The sequence below is a fragment of the Gopherus flavomarginatus genome, chromosome 3 (genome assembly GCF_025201925.1).
Source record: "Gopherus flavomarginatus isolate rGopFla2 chromosome 3, rGopFla2.mat.asm, whole genome shotgun sequence".
Lineage (NCBI taxonomy): Eukaryota > Metazoa > Chordata > Testudines > Testudinidae > Gopherus > Gopherus flavomarginatus.
The window spans coordinates 37,495,613-37,518,222 of record NC_066619.1 but is presented as its reverse complement, the minus strand read 5'-3'; the positions used below and the strand labels follow the sequence as shown (position 1 = coordinate 37,518,222).

Below are 22,610 nucleotides of genomic sequence, written 5' to 3'. Positions count from 1 at the left end.
CGTTTACCTGTAAAGGGTTAACACAGGGAACCAAACACCTGACCAGAGGACCAATCAGGAAACAAGACTTTTTCAAATCTGGGTGGAGGGAAGTTTTGGGTGTGAGTTCTTTGTTCTTTGTCTTGGGTCTGTGCCCTCTTGGCTCTGAGAGTGATCTTTCTATCTCCTGGCTTTCTAATCTTCTGTTTCCAAGTTGTAAGTACAAGGATAGTAAGACAATAGGTTTATATTGTTTTCTTTTGTATTTACATGTGTGTAGTTGCTGGAATGTTTTAAATTGTATCCTTTTTGGATAAGGCTGTTTATTCACTTTTTTTCTTAAGCAATTGACCCTGTATATTGTCACCTTAATACAGAGACTATTTTTAATGTATTTTTCTTTCTTTTTAAGACCTGTTGGAGTTTTTCTTTAGTGGGGACTCCAGGGAATTGAGTCTGCAGCTCACCAGGGAATTAGTGGGAGGAAGAAGTCAGGGGGAAAATCTCTTTGTGTTAGATTTACTAAGCCTGACTTTGCATACCCTCTGGGTGAGGGGGAAGAGAGATTAGATCTCTCGGTACTTGTGTTTCAAGGACTGGAAGCAGGGAATAGCCTAGGGTCGTCCAGGGAGGGGAGCCTGGGAGGAGGTAGCAAGGAAACAAGGGGAGGGGGTTATTTCCCTTTGTTGTAAGACTCAAGGCATCTGAGTCTGGGGGTCCCCCAGGGAAGGTTTTGGGGAGACCACAGTGAGCTAGGCACTGTATAATTCCTAGCTGGTGGCAGCGATACCAGGTCCAAGCTGGTAACTAAGCTTGGAGGTTTTCATGCTAACACCCATATTTTGGATGCTAAGGTCCAGATCTGGGAAGAAATGTTATGACAGTTCTGTACAAAGTATGCCTTGTGAGGTATCGTTTTAAAAGTCTTGACCTGCTGAACATTAATATCCTGTTGGATCATACATTATATCATTGTATGTGAAGTTATGAAGTTCTGCTTTGTGTGTGTTACTGAAATATGTAGTGAAGTTGGGAACTCCCACAACCCACTTTTCAGGTACAACAATGGAGTAGCCAGACAGCATTAATGGCTCATCAGCACCCATCAAGGAAAGAATTCACTATCCCAGGAACTGTATGCAATGGAGACTTCTCAGAGAGTGCACTTATACAACGGAGACTGCTTGACCCACATCATAGCAAAATATCTTTCCAGCATGCTGGAAGAAACTATAAAAGAGGGAAAGTGACATCATGACTTGGCCTCACTCCTCCCACAACTCTTCACTTGGAAACACATCTGGAGGACAAAGACTTTGAACTAAGGAGGGTGGTCCAAGGCTGGAAAAGAGTCCAGCCTGTGTATTAAGGAACTATACTGGGGTGAGCAAACTTTTTGGACTAAGGGCCACATCTGAGTGGGGAAATTGCATGCAGGGCCATGAATGTAGCACTAGGGTAGGAGGTTGGGGTGTGGGAGTGAGTGCAGGCTGTGGGAGGGGGTGCGGTGTGCAGGAAGGGGCTCAGGGCAAGGGGTTGGGGTGCAGGAGGGAGCTCAGGACATTGGGTTGGAATGCAGGAGGAGTGTGGGGTACAGTGGGGGCTCAGGGCAGGGGGTTGTAGTGCAGGAGGGATGCAGTAGGGGGCTCAAAGCAGGGGGTTATGAGGCTCAGGGCAGGGGGTTGGGATGCTGCTGGTGGCTCAGGGCAGGGGGTTGGAGTGCAGGAGGGGGCTCAAGCCAGCGGTTTGGGGTGCAGAGAGGGGTGCAGAATGTGGAAGGGGGATCAGGACAGGGAGCTGGGGTGTGGGGTGCAAGAGGGATTTGGGGTGCAGGCTCTCACCTGGTGCTACTTACCTGGAGTAGCTCTGAGGTGGCAGTGGTGCACGGCAGAGCTAAAGCAGGCTCCCTGCCTGCCCTGGCCCTGCGTCGCTCCCAGAAGCAGCCAGCACCATGTCTCTGCGGCCCCTGCAGGGGGGCAGAGGGCTCCGCGTGTTGCCCTCGCCTGCGACTACCTCCCCCGGAGCTCCCATTGGCCAGGAACAGGGAACCATGGCCAATGGGAGCTTCAGGGGAGGTAAGCACAAGTGAGGGCAGCACGCGGAGCCCTCTGACCCCCACTCCTCCCCCAGGGACCGCAGGGATGTGGTGCTGGCCGTGTTCGGGAGTGGCGCGGGGCCAGGGCAGGCAGGGACCCCATCTTAGCCCTGTGGCACCACGGGGCTGGCAATCCCGCAGGCCGGATCCAAAGCCTTAACGGGCCATAGTTTGACCACTCCTGAACTATACTATCCATCAGGGTGAGACACTGCTTGATTCAAATCCTGTTTAGTTTGTAGAACTTAGACTGTGACTTTACTTATATTTCTTAGGTAACCGATTTTGATCTCTATGCTTTCTACTTAAAATCACTTTCTGCAGTTAATACATCTGTTTTATATTTTATCTAAAACGATGTGTTTTGATTGAAGTGGTTGGGAAATCTCAGCTCAGTTTACAAAGGCTAGTGTATGTCCATTCCACATTGAAGGAGAGTCAGACTGGGAAATGAACTTACACTGGTCAGGCTTCTGACTAGGGCAAGACAGTACAGTTCTGGGGTGTAAGGCTCGGGAGCTGGGGGGAATTGGCTGGAGCCTCTCTATTGTTTGTTCATGAGTGGCTGGGGAAAGCATTCATGTAACTCAGTTGGGTGTGTCCCTGCCTGTCTGTGTAAGTGCAGTGCCTGCCAGAGGTTTGTAGCTTGGCAACAGTGTCACAGTGTGAGAGGGATACCCCAGGTTGGTGGGATAGAGAGCTCAGTGATCCCTCAGTTAAGGTTGTATCCCGGGAACCCCGGCGCACTTATCGTAGGCTGACAAAAGTGTGTGTGTGTGTGTGTGTATTTGTGTGTGTGTACAGTTCATTTTGTCTGGCTGTAGGATTGTCATTAACCACCCACCCTTTCCCATCACACAAGACTGAGTAACCAATGCTCCAGGCTAAAAGCAGTCTGTCAGTTTGCATGTCAAAATTTTCTGGTGTGCATTGACCACGTTTGGACAAATGTGCCCATTTGCATACACAAATACAATTTGCATGTAGCGGGGGCAACCAGAGAGGTCAGGTTGAGGCCTCACTGAACACTTGTCCTTAAACTAAAACAAGAAATCACACTGATTAAGTCACAACTTCTGGGTTTTTTTTACATTAGTGAAGAGATATAATGAAATGATTTTTTCTGGGGAAAAAAAAAAACAGTTAATGAAACTTATTTTAATTGTGTAGATTGCAGCCCAAACTCCCTACCTCCCATTGGCAGTTTTGAATACAGACACTGTAAATTAATAGAGTGGGTTGAACAAAGGGTAGTTTCAGTCTTTCTGAAAAATAAGTGATTATAAATATGCTGATGCTCAGCTGTGTCTGCACTTAAATCTGCTATAGAGTAACCAAAGTTGCTGCCTTCTATATACAATTCTTCAAGTAAGCCACAGACCACTTCGTGGAGTCACAGCTAAAGCTAATATCTCTAGTTATTGGAGGAGTAATTTATGGCTGACTAAATACAAGGCCTTGGAGAAGTAGGTAAACATTGCTCCAGTAATATGACCCTCAGCCTTTGCTACAGAAATTTGATCTTTTTTGACATTTAGTACAGCTGTACTAATAGTGACTAGGATTGAATTCACCATCCACTGGAATCAGAAGGAGGGAAGGGGTGTGTGTGAAGATTTCAGAACTCAGTGAATATTCAGAATCTGGAGTATTTTTCCCAAAAAAGATACATTAGAACTGCAATAGTTCTATAGGGATTCAGAATCCACTTTATTTCCTCTTTACAGAGGTGGACTACTCAGGTACACTTCCAAATTGATGGGAAATCTTAAAAAGAAACAAAAAACTACCCACCACTGACTGATACTTTTAATTTAACAATCGATGGAACAGCCAGTTTAACAAACTTCAGCTCGAAATGATTTTCCCAGCATTTTTATTCAAAGATATGAGAGACATTGAATTATTCACTTTCCCCCCGTAGGTGGACAAAACTGAAAATGTGAATAGTTTGTATTAACATATAGAAATCAGACTTTACTAATTGCAGAGGTGGTAGCCACAGTGTTCTATAGAGAAGTGAAACTGAAATTTATGAGGGTATTTAAAATTCTTTGCAGTTGTATTTGAATTGGGCGTGAAATAGCCAGTGGCCAATCAGAATAGAGCATTGGACTGATGGAAGTGCAATGAATGAAGCAATGGGAAAAGATGGAGTTTAAACTTCTTGCGCAATATTTCGTTATACAAATCCTGTGGTCTTGCTTCCAAATTGTGCTTGTCTGAAAATATACATAGTAGGAAATGAGCTAAGCAAACATCACAGGCTAACAGCTCTTTGGAGGTGAAAGACTTTTACTATTACCAAAAATCTGGCCTCTCTTATCTCTACCACTCACTTTAAAAAGAAAAAAGAAAACAACGATAATTAATTGAGACTGCATAGTACACACACACAAAGGGAATTTTCTGTTATAGCAGTGCTCTTCAGATGCTATGACAGTGAAAATCTGGTGTAAAGCACCAGTTCATTGTTCTTGCATTATAAGGCATATTAGTTTCCCATAGTTAAATATATTTACTGTGTTTTCAAAGCAGGCAGAATTTCCATTGTCATCTGTGTGCTGCACAAGGCTGTAGGAAAATGGAATAAATAGTGAGCAATTGAGTATATTTTTACTCCAAACTGAAAAATGTCACAAATTAAAACACAGAAACACTTGCATCCATTAAAGCTCTGGATCGTATGGAAAAACATTGCCAAACTGTCTGCAAATCCTCGGTGTATCCTATTCATTGGCAGATAAGCCATTTTCCTAATGGAGGTAAGTTTCTTCATATGCATTGTTCAACATCTGGGTGACAGATTCCCTGGTTCCTTAATGAAGAGCAGCCATATCTTCCTGGCTGAGGATTCCCTGCTTCCTTAATGAAGAATATTCATATCTTCCTGGCTGACGATTCTGGGCTGTGAAAAAGTTCTTAGTGGGTATGGAGCCAGCTTAATTAGCTGCTATGCCAACCTCTTTATCTCCAGTATAAGAAAGTTAGAACAGCTCCTCCTCCCTCCAGCTGTTCTAATGTACAGTACTGGCCCCATGATCTAGGAGCTGTAACTAGCTCTGTCTTCCCCTGCCCCACATACCCACTCCCCAAAGAATCCAAACCATTATCTCCTTCTGAAACGATTAACTTTGAGCATTCTCCCTGGTTACGTAATGACATGGTTCAGAGCATTTCTGGCAATCACCTGTTTGATAATAGCTTTGGCTGTCAAAACCCCCAACAACTTCAGTACTTCCAAAAAACCCTCTGTCCAGTGTGACATAAACTTTCTTGAATGTATTTCTCTTCTCTCTATTCTCTTATCACAACCTAAAATATAATGTGCCAGGGACTACGAATATCCTCATATTACTTACACACAACATTAACCCTCTAGTTTTCTGGAGGACAAGAGAGTTTGAATACATAATAAATAAAAAATGCATTAGGGCAGTGGTTCTCAAATGGGGGTACAAATACCCCTAGGAGTATGCGAGCTCTCATCAGGGCATACACAGGAAAGACCTGTAATGGTGGACAAGGCACTTGATTTAGTAGGACTTGGCAATCTAGTCCTAAGTATATTATGACCCTATCTCAGGTGGGGGTACACAGTAGACTACATTATTTGGAAAGGGGTTTGCAGTCTAAAATGTTTGAAACCCATTGCATTAGGGTACAATTATGCTCTTTTGAGGGTGACACCATCTAAAAGGTAATATAATAATGATTTAATCCCAAAAGAAGTTAATAATAGAAACAATTTATTAGGAACAGTGCTGGTTTTTCCAGTGGTGAACTGAAAAAGAAAGAGAGGTAAAAAATATGTAACTGATTCAATTACTTCAAATAAACATCAGTAGTTTTGGATGAGTGAATTCATTCTGCGTAATCTTGAACTCATGCTAAGATGGCGGCGTGAAGTTTGACTGTAACTCAAAATCATCATTTGCCATCTATTAGGAAAGAGAAAAGAAGAAAGGAGGAAGATATTCATTTATTCATTGAATATATGGGATAACAAATGCTGGGGAGGGGAAGGAGAATGTAAATCACATAGAGAGGGAGGCAGGGAGAGCAGAGATGGGAAAGAGACAAATTCTAGTGGAAAAAATAAGGGCTGGAGTCCCTGCTTCACTAAATCCACTTTGTGTCCCAAACAGACATTTATACGTTTGCAAAATGGACATAAACTGGCCAAAGTGGCTGGCAGACAATTCCACCCCTCCCCCTGAGGGAAGCTCACTACTAGTGGAAAGGTGGCAGATGCAATCAGGCTTTTTCCTCCATCAGCAATCACACCACTATGGTGTATGGGGAGGTAGGGGGTGTGCTGGGGAGGAGGACAGGATGAGAGGGGGATGGAGGAAGGGAGGGGCATGACTCCATAGCATCTGTAACTGATGCTAGTGCTGGGTAGCTTCTTGGAGCTTCATCTCCACTGTGAGAGTAGCTCTCAGGTGCAGACAAAAATAGTAAGATATCTTATATAGGGGGCCAGCCAGGGGTGTGAGGATAGATGTCCTTCTATACTCAGTGCAGAGCCTATGGAAACACTCATAAAAATAACTGACTCCCCCTTTGTTTAAAACAACAACAAACAACCCAGATTTTAATTACAGGAAAAAGATTTTCAAACTCAAATTATTGTGTGGAGTTTGAAGATTCTGAAACAGCATGAGACACACCCACCTCCCTAGAATGAACGCTTTACCTGCTCCTTGGTGGGGAGCCGTTAAGGGAGTAGCAGTTATACTTTCCCATAATGCTTCTCTCTCAAATGACCTCTCTTTTAGCCCATGCTTCTTTGTATCCTTAATTTCAAAATCTGCTTAGACACCAAGGCACCTAATTCCGCAGCAGTGGTGACAGAACCAGTCTCCAGGGCTCTTTATCACAATATTTGATCCTTTCCAGACTCTTATTCCCATCTCACTATCTCCTTGCTCCCAGACGAACTTTTGTCAGCTCCCTAATTCTGGTTTCATAAATAAAGTTTGTCTGATGTACTAATACCTATCAGTCAACAAGAGATTAGTTCCACATTTCAGGTTTCCCTGAACATCCTGGGTAGCCCTGTTCTTCAATGGATGGCTGAGAAAGCCTGTCCTGGCAAACTAAAATAATTTGCTTAGAGTGCTGAACTGCTGTTTTCTGGGCTTCTTATTAAGTCAGTCATCCCCTTCCTTGAAGCTGGAATCATCCATATCACCAAGTATAATTACCTGATGTGTCTGTAGCCCTTGTCCTTACTTTGCATTATTAACCCAACAGGTGTACGGCTTCTTTCATGCTTATCAGAAAGTATTGTAAATACTGAAAGCTCAAATGCAATCTTCATAAAAATCCAGCATGCAGGGCCGGTGCAACCATTTAGGCGACCTAGGCGGTCATGTAGGGCGCTGGGATTTGTGGGGGGGAGCACCATTTTCTTTGTCAGTGACCGCGGCAGCTGGATCTTTGGCTGCCCTAGTCGCCGCCGGCATTTAGGCGCAGGGAGCTGGGGTAGGGGAGTGCAGGGAGGGCCACCTGCAGCAAGTAATGGGGGGGCTGCGGGGAGTTCCCCTGCGTGCAGCCCCCCCATTACTTGCTGCAGGTGGCCTGCTCACTCCTGCCCCACCTCCTCCCTGAGCATGCTGTGGCCACTTCACTTCTCCCGCCTCCCAGGCTTGCGGTGCCAATTAGCTTAGGCATTACAAGCCTGCGAGGTGGGAGAAGTGAAGCAGCAATGGAGTGCTAGGGGAGGAGGCGGGGCAGGGGTGAGCAGAGGCGGAGGGGTTGCCTTGGGGTGGAGAGTGGGGGGTGGGGAGTTACCGCAAGGGGGGGAGCCTCAGTGCGGATGGGGTAGCTGCCGCGGGGGGGGCCTCAGGCTGGGGGCGCAGGGGGGGTGCAAGATGGAAGTTTCGCCTAGGGCTTGAAACATCCTTGCACCAGCCCTACCAGCATGCCCTATCTGTGGGATTTGTTTTACATTTTGGCATTCTGTAAAGCAGTCCATTGGTATGTAGTGTAGTTAGATGTCTTTCCAAAACTCATCATGATGCTGCCTAAACATTTTATTCCGGGCTGCAGGATCACTCAGCCAGAAGCATTTCCCCATTCATTTTTCATGCATCAACTTTTCTTGGGGGTATGTGACTGTGATGTGTTGCTAACACCCTGAGATTTATTCTGCAGCTTCCTTTGATGAGGCAGATTACTTCATTAAGTCAATCCCCATGCATTTGCAACTCTAGGCCTAGCTGTGTGACGTTTCAAATTAACAATTTATCTCCCAAATTGATCCTTAATGTTACATTTATAACTTATATTCTGTTTGTGTAAAGCTGAAGAGCATAGATGTAACATTAAGAGACTTAGGGCTAGATCCAAAGCCAACTGAAGTCAAGAAAAGGTTTTGTCTCAGGTACATACTGACCTCAACTTTGTTGCAGCCATGTAGTTACATTTCTGCGTAACACGCACAGTCTCTCTCCCAGCTCCTGGTCTGTGAAGTGGTACAGTCCACTCAGATAATAGCTCTGTGGACTGCTGTGAATGGGAGTGGGTGGCAGAGGTCACTGTCAGCTGAACCATGGCTCACTCTTGCTGCCAGTTTGAAGGCACTTCCATGAACATCTTTGTGCCTTTGCTTTAAAAACTGGAAAGAAATTCTTGCATTTTCAGCTTGGTCTGCTCCACCAGTGTAACGGCAAAGGACCTTTTCCCTGCTCATCACAAGTCCCTTTGATTTTGTAATTTACCTCCATTTGGTATGGAGCTGGGTGAGAATCTAACTAGAGCCAGGTCTACACTAGGAGTGCTGTATAATATACCAGCAAAGCACTCCAAGTGGAGACACAGCTTATACTGGCATCTCAGTACGGCTTTTGCCAGCGTAGATGATTTCAGATCCCTGAGTGAAAGAAGCTGTGCTAATTAAAGCATAATTTTGCTGTTACAACTGGGGCTTTTGCTGACACAGCTCATCACACCCCTGACTGACATAGCTCGTCTGGCAAAAGTTTGTAGCGTACACCCAGCCTGTACCCAAGGTACACAAGAATGTATCAATCCGGACATTAGAAAATCCTCTTTTAATTTCTCTTTAAAGGCAGCTAAATGGGGGAGAAAGCAACGCCCCCACCTCAGCTTTAAACTGACAGAAACTATTAGCCTGGTAGCTTTGCTTCATTGACCTTTAAAGATTTTGATTGCAGAAAAAGTGCTTCCAGTTTGACTCATTCTTTTCCCCTCAGATACTGTCTCAGTTTGTCATTAAGGAATGTTACAAAATCAGCTCTTGACAAAACATGCTGGGGTTTTTCAGTTATAATGGGAAGTATAATTACAGGATAAGCTGTAATGAATTTATGCCAACACACTCAGCTTATGTCATGTGTCAGAGAGAGTGAATTAGCACAATGGTAGCACTAAATCTTCACTTGTTCTGCCTTCTTGAACTATGCATTTGAAAGGTGAGTATATCTATTTATAGAGACAGACTTATTCTGCCCTCCCCAAAAACCAAACCAAACCAGTCTCTTCTGTTATATGGAACTTGTGAACACAGGATTTACCAGACCTGATCAGATTGCTGGTCTGGCTAGTCCAAAAAGGCTGGGTGAGTTGGTTGGTTTGTTTTTGTGAGCAAAACTCTAAGAATACCTATTAATTTTAATCAGGAACAGCTTGATCTCAGGGTTTATTACACATGTTTATTTCAGCTGGGAATCTTCATCTTTTGAAGTGAAGAAGAAAATGAGACCAGTGTAAGAGTGCTACACTGCTCTGCTTACTCATGACTAATGTGCTAGATCTTTGAGTTCATAGCCAACTGGTGTAGCTTAGAGCAGTCCCAAGGTTAACCCAGGGCCAGTGTGGAAATAGCCCAAAGAAGAGAGAATTCCCTCTTAGCTGCCCTGCACATACCATACACTAGGTTGCAGCTGAGAATTCAGCATAATAGAACTCCAGATATCAGTAAGACACTTGGTTATGTATGGAATAGGAAAATATTACTTATAGCCATACAGGTTCCTTTTCAATATTGTATCTCAGTGTGGTCCCTTTTTCTCTTCCCCCTCCTACCCCATCTCATTTATTTTACAATGGTTTAAATATTTTTTAGATTCTCTCCTCATAATTTGGCTCTATTTGGGGCAGGAGGGAGTTTTATCATCTGATTTCAGTCTGATCGGCTCTGTTATGTCTCTCACTTCTTGAAATAAATAACTGAAGAAAAGGGAGGAAAGGCAAAGTGAGAAATGAATCAAAGTGAGATACAGACAGACACTATTAAATCCTGAAAGGGAGCAAGATTAAACTGTGAAACCTGGAAAGCTTCTGCAGTATCTCTCTTCTGCATTATTGTCACAGTACCTCTGCCAGGAGCTGGATTAACTAACATGATTTGCAGCTTCTACCTGATTTAAAACATGATGAGCCTTCAATGTTTGAAAGGTTTATTATAAAGCCAGGAAGCTGACTAACTACCGATCTGGTTGATTAGGGGACCTAATTTATGAAAGGCAGCAGGGAAACATGTACAACTGTTTCTTTTCCCCATAAGATCCATGCATATATTGCTGAAGGCTGGGAACTAAAGGAGTTGAGTATGGAATTCCCTTAGCCATATTTGCAAAACCCAGTCAAAATCACTGCACAATGAGTGTAGTCGCTAGTTTCAGCACTGGGAGAAATAATTTACTGTATATGCCTGAAATATATTACATACAGTCTTAAAATCTGCATCACAGTTTTAATTTTATGAATACCTGTATACAATAATGTATTTTTCTTTTCCCATCTAAAGCTTTATTAAAGCATAAAATTATTCCTCTATTTAGAAAACTCCCCTCAACTGTATCATACTCAGAAGCTTATAAAAGTCCCTGAAAGCTTACAGTTCTTACTGTGGCTATCTAAACGATTCCTATAGAATGATATTTTGTCAAAACTCTCTTTTCTCTTTCACGCTCTTGCTACTGTTGGACCAGCTGCACTTTTTCTGGTATGTTTCTTGGAATGCAAAACAGCAGCAATCTATCCAGACCCACAATCCAAAAGGCACTCTTTAATAGTCATCCACCCACCTCTACTAGGTAAGAGAGCTTTAGGAAACAGTTTGCAAACAAACTTCAAATGAACATTTTACAACGGGAGTTAGAAGTCAACATTGCAGGGAGAGATGCTCAGGACTGTGGAGTCTGAGAAAATGTTATTTAGCAAATTCTTTAAAAAAAAATTCTATCCAAGGTGTAATCGGAAAAGTCTCTAGCCAAGCAATTAAACTTATCCCCAGGCAGAAATTAGGTGTCTCAGCTGTTTAAGGCACCAGTTTCTTGAAGAACTAAGCCAAACTGTCCTTCAGGTCACAAATTAAAATGGGTTTGGTGATCACATTCATGAGCCTGGTCTAAAATTCATGGAAGTCATTGGAAAAACACAAAGTATCTATTGGGCATTTGCTGGCATGAGAAAACGACCATATCATTTGATGTGACTACCAAACTTTGCTCAAGAGGTGCACAGGCCTGGAACAGCAATTGTGTTGGAAGTGAAGACTGAGGCGCTTTGACAGAGCTATTGGAATGAAGCTTCACCACAGCTTTAGTTGGTGCTATCAATTCTTCACTCCCAGGAGCCCTTTCATTCACAAATATATATATTTTAAAAAATAATCTAAAAATGATGCAGGACAGAAGGAGGACGACATTTGTCAGATGCATTCTGGGATGGTCTTGGAAAATCTACGATGGCTGCCTAGCATGAGACACCCCGGGATCTGCTTAGCTCAAACTCTCTTTAATAATAGTGGTGGCATAGGCAATTATTGATGCCTCACACGCTCTGATTTTTTAAAAAGTGCCTCGCTAGAGAAATTAGTCGAGTGAAAGGATACAATGAATGGTTTGAATCTTTTAATTTAAATGTCTGCATCCAGATTTTATGTCAGTTTGAGGAAGTTAAACAATACAGTATATATTTATACTAGATTTATCTGGGCCCCAAACTGCTGTCTTCTATGCCCATTGTATTCAGGAGAAACATGGAGCAAACTGGGACAGGAGTATCTGTGTGTGAGCAAAGGCTGAGAATGGAAATGGATCACGCTGGTTTGAATAAAATAAAAAACAAACCCAAATAGACCCTCAAATCTCAAACAGAGCCAGGACATGGTCCAAAAAGGTAGTTTAATTTTTATTTAAAAGGTGTCCACACCTAGACACTGTCTAATTTTGGGTAGAAACGGAACTATCAAAATACCCCAAGAAAGGTTGTCAAGTATCAGAGGGGTAGCCGTATTAGTCTGGATCTGTAAAAGCAGCAAAGAATCCTGTGGCACCTTATAGACTAACAGACGTTTTGGAGCATGAGCTTTCGTGGGTATTCTGATGAAGTGGGTATTCACCCATGAAAGCTCATGCTCCAAAACGTCTGTTAGTCTATAAGGTGCCACAGGATTCTTTGCTGCTTTTACAGATCCAGACTAACACGGCTACCTCTCTGATACTTGACGCCATGCAAGGCACTACATTTAGCCGTATGGAGTGGAAATCCGCCATGCATCTGAAGAAGTGAGTATTCACCCATGAAAGCTCATGCTCCAAAACGTCTGTTAGTCTATAAGGTGCCACAGGATTCTTTGCTGCTTTTCCAAGAAAGGTTGTTATTATAGGACCAAATTCTCAAAATCCCTACCCAGGCAGAAATCCATTTGACTAGGGAGATCTCTTTGCAGTTGGGGATGGTGTCATGGAGATGGCTGACTCTCCTTCCCTCCAAGCACGACAAAGGGGATCTGCATGGAGGGGCTTATCACTAACAGCATTTTGAACTTTGTCCAAAATGTCTCTAGCAAATCTGTGTTATTTCACACATTAAAACTCATCTTGTAATCAGGAAACAACATTATGTTAAAGGAAACTGCTGCTGGAGGAGATAGACAAATTGTACATTGTTTAGCAGCTGAATTCTTTAGGATAGCATGAACACAGTCTGCGGAGCCCCCATCATTAACATGTACAATCCTGGCATACTCACACAGACAAAACTACCACTGAAGTCCTTGAAGGATCAAGCTTAATGTCCTTGTCAAAAGATGTAGCAATTCACAAATGTGTATACAGAAGAGTAGCCACAAGGAATAGGAAGGTGTGATGCATGAATAGTGATCGATCCCACAGATCTTTACACAAGAGTGTGTCTCTTTGAGACTATTCGCATGAGAAATGTTACTCACACATGTAAGTTTTTGCAAGATTGGACCCTTAGGTGCAATGTCTAGCATTCACAATGGAAAGTACAGTAGTAACATATAGAGCACTAAATAATTGAAATCATTGTTGGAAGTGTATGTCATGTCAGTATAACAAGAATAACATTTATGTGGCTTCCTGGTATTGATGGGGGTTACAAAGTTTAGAGCAGTCCATAGGGGCTTGTGATTTATGTTAGCCTGGATAAGACTTTACATTGAATTGGTATTGTACTACACTCATACAGATAAAACAAAGCAAAATAAACCAGCAGGCCTGCTTGCAAGATGGGGTGCAAATCCAAGAAAAAGCAACATTTTTTGTAAAGAAACAATTAAGCCAATGATTTTTCCTCTTCTTTGAGGGCTGCTCCCTATGTATATTCCACACATGGGTACCCATGAGCCCGAGTCTTAACAAGCAGTGTCCATTGGCCCGCACATGTGCAGTTGCTCTCCTTGTCCTCCAGATAGAGAGCGTAAGAGGCAGTGCAGGCTGATGCCTCTCCAGTTCCTTCTGACCTCCATATGATGTGAGTTGGAATCCTGTGTCCACAGGTTTCTCCAGCTTCTTTCTTATAGTCCTGTAAATGGATATTGTAAATAGTTTTTATATTAGCATAGCTAGAGATTTTTATAGTGTAGTTAGTATAGCTTGTTTTCTGCTTTGGTTGGGAGTGCCTCCCCATGGCCTGGGGCTATGCCCAGAGTCCTGGAGTTCAAGAATTTCATCTCTTGCCCTCGTTCCTTCTCTGTGAGTGATGATCATCAATGCTGCCTTTACTGTTTGGGTGAGACACACATCTGCAAAATACAGCATCTGCCACTTGTTTACCCTATCAACACACGAAGGTTGTGAGCTACTGTTGAGGAAAACTTTATGGAGAAGCTTATGAGACCTTATTCTGATCTGGGCCAGGGAGAGCCCCCTGCACATTGGCCCCAACTAACAAGTGCAAGCTTGGGAGTGGATCCTAGAGCTGCTAAGCCCAATGACACATCATCCAGGGCTTCACATGAGAATAAGGGATGCACTCTCAGTTACAAGGGCAGATCCCCATCCGGGTCTGTTCCTAAGAGAAGAGATCCCTCCCTGGTCCCGTCCAGGTCAGGCAAGCTTTCACGCTTTGATCCTAAGGGCTCAGGACCACTTAAGATCCCCACACAGAAGGATAAAATGTAGAAGAAAAAGGATCCATTGGTTCCATTGGTGGTTCCAACTCCCAGACATAAAGACCAGTATCCACTGGCACCATCCAAGAGTGCTGAAGCTAACTCTGTGGTGGTACTGACCCACACTTCTAAGGACTGGCTACCTGCAATGACTTAGGGCACATTCGACTCATCAGTCCCAACTGTCAGAAAGCCCCAAACACTGTGACATATGGACAATCATGTCTCACTGGAGGATATCTTCCTCCCTTATCGTCATTCCCCTCTTCTCTCGAGCCCAGTTGTCCTGAGGGACTTTGGCACACCAGAGGACAAATTTAATAACACAGGAATCCTTTCTGCTTCAACTCTCAGGCACAAGTATTCACCCAGTACCAATGTATTCACAAAGATTTCTCTGTAGTGGCAGCCCAAATAAGACATCACAGCTACAGGGTCTTTCCATCTTTGGATGCATAGATGACCCGTGCCTGCTGACAGTGGGGGGGCACAACCCTGGAACAGTTTGAGTCACACCCCTCCTGGAAAGCAAAAGCCCCTCCAGGTGCAGTTCCCCGGCTCAGCTGCTCCGCTGGTCCATGAGACCAATCAATCGGGAGGGAGGGCATGTGACCCTGCATGACACCTCCCCACACACGCATTGCCTCTGTTTGGATGACTAGCTCCAAATGAGTCTCTCCAATCATGAGGTCAGATCAACAGCTTTGTTCCTCCTCCATCTTCTAGCAGCACTAGTTGTCTTCATGAACAAAGACATTTTATTTTGACTCCCCACAGAGGCAATTAACTTTATCGGAGTGACCCTGGACTCAGTTTCAGCAAGAGCTTTCTTCCCCACAGAAAGATTTCAATCAATGAGCATTCTGATAACACAAGTTACTCGCAAACCAAAAACTATCATAAAAAGTATGCCTTTCTCCACTTGGCCATGTGGCCTCAGGTACGTCTGTGACATCATTCACCAGACTTCTTTTGTGCTGCGCACAGGCCTGGCTCCAGTCCATCTACTCACCAGACAATGACACATGAACACTACAGTGACCATTCTCGCTATGGTCCACACCTTTCTTACCTCATGGTCAAAACTGGAACCAGTGAGAGTCTCCTTCTACTCTCCTACCTCTAGTGCCACCACTATAACAGACGCATCCTTTCTGGGTTGGCGGGCTCACCTGAATAACCACACTATACAGAGCTCTTGGATCCCCAGGCAGGAGATGTTGGACAATATTACCGTAGTCTTCAGTGTAAAAAGCAGGGTGGAGAAAGATCCCTTTCCTTCTGCCTGGAAGCATTGACCAACTTACCTGTTTTCTTTCCAAAAGCATGTGTTTCCATTTAAGAGAAAATATGTCATTCCCTCGGTGTCAGATGTGCTCTGGCATTCTACCTGCAAAGGTCTGAACCAATCAGAAAATTACCAAGACTATTTCTCACTAGAGCAAAAAGGTCATGAAGACAAGCAAAATCTTTTCAGAGACTCTCTAAATGGATGTCTGGTTGCATCATCATGTGCTAACAGTTAGTGCGTATCTGTTCCCCAGGTGGGGTATGAGCACATTGCACTAGAGCACAGTCTGTTTCTGCAGCATCTCTACAGGAAGTACTGATACTGGACATATGTAGAGTGGTTACCTACAGCACCGTTCACCTGTTCACAAAACATGATGTGCTAGTTCAGGCCTCCGCTGCAGATGGAGTGGTAAGGACTGCAGTTCTTCAAGCATCTTTATTACCGGCATCCTTGCACCCCCCTCCAGTCTGAAAGAATACTTCTTGTCAGTCACCCATACACATAGGGACCAGCACTTGAAGAAGAAATGGAGGTTACTTGCCTGTAACTGGAAGTTCTTCTAGGTGTGTGGTCCCTATATGTACTATGCTACACACCTCCATCCCTTCTGCTTCAGATCCAGTTGGATTTGTGGTAAGAAGAGGAACTGGAAAGGCATTGGTCTACACTGTCTCTTATGCTTTTGGTGTGGAGCATGAGGAGAGCAACTGCGGATATGTGGACCAATGGACTCTGCTTGTTAAGAATCTCTGGACGCTGGTGCATGGCATGCAGGCATACCCACGTGTGGTATACAGATAGGGCCCACACATCTCAAAGAACTTCCAGTTGCAGGTAAGTAACCTCCATTTATAACTGCTTGAATTCCATTTTAGGTAATTATCAGAACTAACAGATCGACATCTGGTTCTATACTTTGGCCCATTGCTAATACTTTAATAATGCTCAGCCTACTATATGGTACTTCTTCACAAACAAATACAGTAAAACAAAGATTTTTATTTCACTGCCACTGGTATAAATCTGGAGTAACTTAATTGACTTCTGCGATTGGCCCGAGGTAATTAAGAGCTGAACCCTGCGAGGTGCTGAACATTCTGACCCTGAGTTAGCAGAGCATGTAAGCATGCACTTAACTCTAAGGATGTGAGTAGTTTTATTGATGTCAATGAGACTAATCACATCCCTAACTACATGCTTAAGTGCTTTACTGGATATGGGCCAAAGTGCCCCACAGTACCTGGAAGAATTGAGCCCTTAAAGTATTTTTATAACTGAAGGAGGTTTACAGAGTTTATGGAAGATTATTTTTTAGGAAATCCAATTCTGCACTAGCCTATAGCTTCTCCATATACTTGTCAAATTTAATGTCTTCTGGGCTGTAAGTAATACTCATAGAAGACATGAAAATTCATTATCAATGAAGTTTTCATTCATTATAACCCACAAATCATCTTCCAGATTGAATAGAATGTTTAGTTTGGGAAATCTGTTTCTGTCTGTTCTACGGAACCTTCAGTGATGCAACCTTCAAGTGCTTTTATAAGTGCAATGCACGGGATTAGCAGCACTCAGGGGAGATAAGGAAACCTTTCTTTTCCATCTCAGTAACTTATTTCCCTATGGAGGGTGGGAGTTCCATTTTCAAAGGTATGCTAGAAGTAAGTCCACAAACCTTACTACTGGTTAATATTTACCCATGTAAATCCTGGGGCTTTCCATTTTCTTTTTTTAAGAGGAGGTGACAAAATATTTGCAAGTAATCTTCTATGGTCAAATAGCTACTGACACATAAAATGCGCTTAGAGTAGTATTTACATTAGAACAAGGAGACATAAATTGTAAATATGCTGATTGAAAGGGAAGAAATGTTATCTAGTGGTTAAAGTCAGGGGGCTGTGAATTCGGATGTCTGAGTTTTGTTGTTGTCTGGTATTAATCTGTGTGACCTTTAGTGAGTGTCCTCCACAGTTTACCCATCTGTAAACTGAGTATTGTAAATCATATTTAATATATAAATAAATAATATAAGTTGCATTGTAAGTACTCTAAAAGATGCTACCATGAGTGCCCATAATTGTTATAAATGTTACAATTTGGATTCATTACACTATTGGTCACCAATCATTTTTGCAAGCCCTTATACCATATTTCCTCGTTGACAGAACAATATATTTCTTCTAAAAGCTTTTCAATATGAAACTGAAAAAAATGCAGAAAGAAAATTTCATGCCTCACCTTACATGTCCCAAACATGATATGAGCTGCTAATATTTCATATTGGGTAGTTTGACTTCTGCCTATTTTCTCTTTTCCAAAATTTTTTGCACTGGGGAGAATGTCCCCACACTCTCAAAGTGGGTTTATGAAGTGTCAAAGTAAGATGTCAGAATTATGCCTTCAAATTCCTCATGTTAAATCTCAAACCCCAATCCACTACCTCAAGTCCGTATTGATCCAGGTGCGGCAAGTAAAAGGTCTCTGCTACACTATTTGTCCTCCCATGAAAAGCAGGGACAGTTGGTTACTTGTCATAGGGAGAGAGCCCGTCAGAGGCTGACCTGAACAAAACTGGTTATTTTAGAAATCATCCAGGTTAATCATTACCACATTTCTACTGATCTGCTGTAAAACTGAATGTCTTTACTGAGTCATATCTCTGGCATGTGCTGCCTCAGTTCTGCAGCATAAAGACAAATATTTTCGCAATACTGACGTCTATACTTAGATGACTGAATGGACAATGCAAACATGAATTATGCTGAAATCAAGGGCCTGATGCTGTGAGATGCCAACTGTTTATTGGGTATGAGCATCCTCAACTCCCAGTCAGCACTTGTGGCCTGGGGGTATGGATAGGGTCAGGGCAGTCAGGGGACTGGAAGCAGGGGGGTTAAATAGGGGGTGGGGTCCCAGGGACGGTTAGGGATGGGGGTCTGGGGAGGTGGTGGTTAGGGGACAAGGAGCTGGGGGGGTGTTGGATGGGTCGGGGTTCTGAGGGGAGCAGTCAGGGGGCAGGAAGTGGGAGGAGTTGGAGATGGGGCGGGGGCCAGGCTGTTTGGGGAGGCACAGCCTTCCTTACCTGGCCCTCCATCCAGTTTTGCAACCCCAGTGTGGCCCATGGACCAAAAGTTTGCTTACCCCATCCTAGAGGATTTTGATAGTTTAAATGCTGAAGTAAGCATCTGGAATACTCTGGGCTGTGCCAAGGACCATTCAGTGCAGGTTGGGTAGGTAGAGGGGAGCAGATGGAGCAAATATGTCATTAAGCTTTTGCACTACCTTGATCCCAAAACCATTCAGGGACTATTCCACTCCTGAATGTAAATTTATTGTAGCTGCCAACAGTCCCAATTGACCATTCTGGCATCCAGAGTGTAAGAGAGCCCCAATCATGCTACACTTTAAGAACATAACGGCCATACTGGGTCAGACCAAAGGTCCATCTAGCCCAGTATACTGTCTTCTGACAGTGGCCAATGCCAGGTGCCTCAGAAGGAATGAACAGAACAGGTAATAATCAAGTGATCCGTCCTGTTGCCCATTCCCAGCTTCTGGCAAACAGAGGCTAGGGGCACCGTCCCTGTCCATGCTGGCTAATAGCCATTGATGGACCTATCCTCCATGAACTTATCTAGTTCTTTTTTGAACCCTGTTATAGTCTTGGCCTTCACAACATCCTCTGTCAAGGAGTTCCACAGGTTGACTGTGCACTGTGTGAAAAGGTACTTCCTTTTGTTTGTTTTAAATCCACTGCCTATTAATTTCATTTGGTGACATCTAGTTCTTGTGTTATGAGAAGGAGTAAATAACACTTCCTTATTTACTTTCTCCACTCCAGTCATGATTTTATAGATCTCTATCATATCCCCCCTTAGTCGTCTCTTTTCCAAGCTGAAAAGTCCCAATCGTATTCATCTCCTCATATGGCAGCTGTTCTCAACCCCTAATCATTTTTGTTGCCCTTTTCTGAACCTTCATAGAATCACAGAATATCAGAGTTGGAAGGGACCTCAGGAGGTCATCTAGTCCAAGCCCCTGCTCAAAGCAGGACCAATCCCCAACTAAATCATCCCAGCCAGGGCTTCATCAAGCCTGACCTTAAAAACCTCTAAGGATGGAGATTCCACCACCTCCCTAGGTAACCCATTCCAGTGCTTCACCACCCTCCCAGTGAAAAGTTTTTCCTAATATCCAACCTAAACCTCCCCCACTGCAACTAGAGACTATTACTCCTTGTTCTGTTATCTGGTTCCACTGAGAACAGTCTAGATCAGACATGGGCAAACTATGGCCCGCAGGCCACATCTGGCCCACAGGACTGTCCTGCCCAGCTGGGGAGCCTAGTCACCGGTCCCTGCCCTGCAGCCATGCCGCCACGTGAGCCGTGATCTGGCCCACTGCTCCCGCTGGGCAGCATGGGGAGCGCAGCTAGCTCTGGCCAGGTGTTGCAGCTGCGAGCTCCTGCTGCTGGTAAGGGGGCAGGGAGTGGTGGGATTGAGTAAGGGAGCGGGGTATCCTCAGGGGCAGTCAGGGAGGAGGGGGCAGTTGGATGGGGCAGAGGTTCTGGGGGTGGTGGTCAGGAGTCGGGGAACAGGGAGGGTTGGGAGTGGGAGTTCAGGGGGCCTGTCAAGGGGCAGTGATGTGGATAGGGGTCGGGAGGGCAGTCAGGGAACAGGGAGCAGAGGGGGTCGGATAAGGGGGTGGGATCCCAGGGGTGGAGGGTCCGCTGGTCCGCGGCTCTGGTGGAGCTGCCACAGTCACACCTGTGGACGGTCGGCTCCTCATGCGGCTCCGGTGGACCTCCCGCAGGCACGACTGCGGCAGCTCCACCGGAGCCGCGGAGCACCAGACCCCCTCCTCAGGCACCACTGCGGCAGCTCCACTGGAGCCGCGGGACCAGCACACGGGGCAGCAAAATTGCCGTGTGCCTAGGGCTCTCAAACCCCTAGCGCTGGTCCTGGTCAGGGGACAGGGAGCAGGGGGATTGGATGAGTTGAGGGTTCTGAGGGGGGGCAATCAGGGGGTGGGAAGTGGGAGGGGGTGGATAGGGGGCAGAGACCAGGCTGCTTGGGGAGGCACAGCCTTCCCTACCTGGCCCTCCATACAGTTGCACAACCCTGATATGGCTCTCGGGCCTAAAAGTTTGCCCACTCCTGGTCTAGATCCATCCTCTTTGGAACCCTCTTTCAGGTAGTTGAAAGCAGTTATCAAATCCCCTCTCATTCTTCTCTTCTGCAGACTAAACAATCCGAGTTCCCTCAGCTTCTCCTCATAAGTCATATGCTCCAGCCCTCTGATCATTTTTGTTGTCCTCTGGTGGACTCTTTCCAATTTTTCCACATCCTTCTTGTAGTGTGGGACCCTAAACTGAACACAGTACTCCAGAAGAGGCCTCATCAATGCTGAATAGAGGGGAATGATCACTTCCCTCAGTCTGCTGGCAGTGCCTCATCTTATACAGCCCAAAATGCCAAAAACCTTCTTGGCAACAAGGGAACACTGTTGACTCATATCCAGCTTCTCATCCACTGTAACCCCTAGGTCCTTTTCTGCAGAACTGCTGCCTAGCCACTCAGTCCCTAGTCTGTAGCAGTGCACAGGATTCTTGCATCCTAAGTGCAAGACTCTGCACTTGTCCTTGTTGAACCTCATCAGATTTCTTTTGGCCCAATCCTCTAATCTGTCTAGGTCCCTCTGTATCCTATTGCTACCCTCCAGCGTATCTACCACTCCTCCCAGTTTAGTGTCATCTGCAAACTTGCTGAGGGTGCAATCTACGCCATCCTCTAGATCATTAATGATGACATTGAACAAAACTGGCTCCAGGACCGACTCTTGGGGCACTCCGCTTGATACTGGCTGCCAGCTAGACATGGAGCCATTGATCACTTTCCACTGATCCTGACAATCTAACCAGCTTTCTATCCACCTCATAGTCCATTCATCCAGCCCATACTTCTTTAACTTGCTGGCAAGAATACTTTTTCCAGTAACATCGCCTTCCTTGGATGTTGGTTGAAGGGTGATGACACAGGAACTGCTCTGTCCCACTGAAGTGTTCCCCCATGTAGTGGAAATCATTCAGCAGCAGGCTAAGCTGTTTCTAAGTGGGTTCTATTGCACAGAAGAATCATGTCCTTCATGTAAAAGAGCTGAAACAGTGATACACTCCAAAAAAGGAGATGGGGTGGAGGGTGACCAAGAATGAAAATAAATGGACAGGAGTGATTACCCTTCCTTTCACACTGGGCCAATTCCACTGACCAGAGTGGCATTGCTCCTGATTTATCTGGGTGTAAGTTAGTGGAGAATCAGGTCTAATGAGTCCCGCCACCATACTGAGTGGCAGGCACATTAGGACAGGAGAATTTTGGAGGAGAGGAGGTGTCACACTTCCTCTCATACCCCTCAATGGTTGCATGTAGTACTCCAAAGGTTTCACAGGCATTGCCAGTGCCTGTCTGTATGAGTGCATCAGCATCAAATAAATGGGAAGAGACTGTCTAGGAAGGAGTACGGCAGGAAGGGATCTAGAGGTTATAGTGGACCACAAGCTAAATATGAGTCAACTGTATGATGCTCTTGCAAAAAAAGCAAACATGATTCTGGGATGTATTAACAGGTGTATTGTGAGCAAGACACAAGAAGTCCTTCTTCCGCTCTACTCTGCATTGGTTAGGCCTCAACTGGAGTATCGTGTCCAGCTCTGGGCACCACATTTCAAGAAAGATATGGAGAAATTGGAGAGGGTCCAGAGAAGAGCAACAAGAATGATTAAAGCTCTTGAGAACATGACCTATGAAGGAAGGCTGAAAGAATTGGGTTTGTTTAGTTTGGAAAAG

General features: G+C 44.6%; 1 long non-coding RNA gene across 1 annotated transcript in view; it reads left to right on the top strand.

Moving 5' to 3' along the window:
• Positions 1-20,410, top strand: part of LOC127048073 (uncharacterized) — a 49,516-nt gene extending 29,106 nt beyond the window's left edge. The window contains exon 3 of the long non-coding RNA XR_007773553.1: positions 20,349-20,410. This is a non-coding gene — a long non-coding RNA (uncharacterized LOC127048073). The remainder of the gene's footprint in view (positions 1-20,348) is intronic.
• Positions 20,411-22,610: the final 2,200 nt, after the last annotated feature.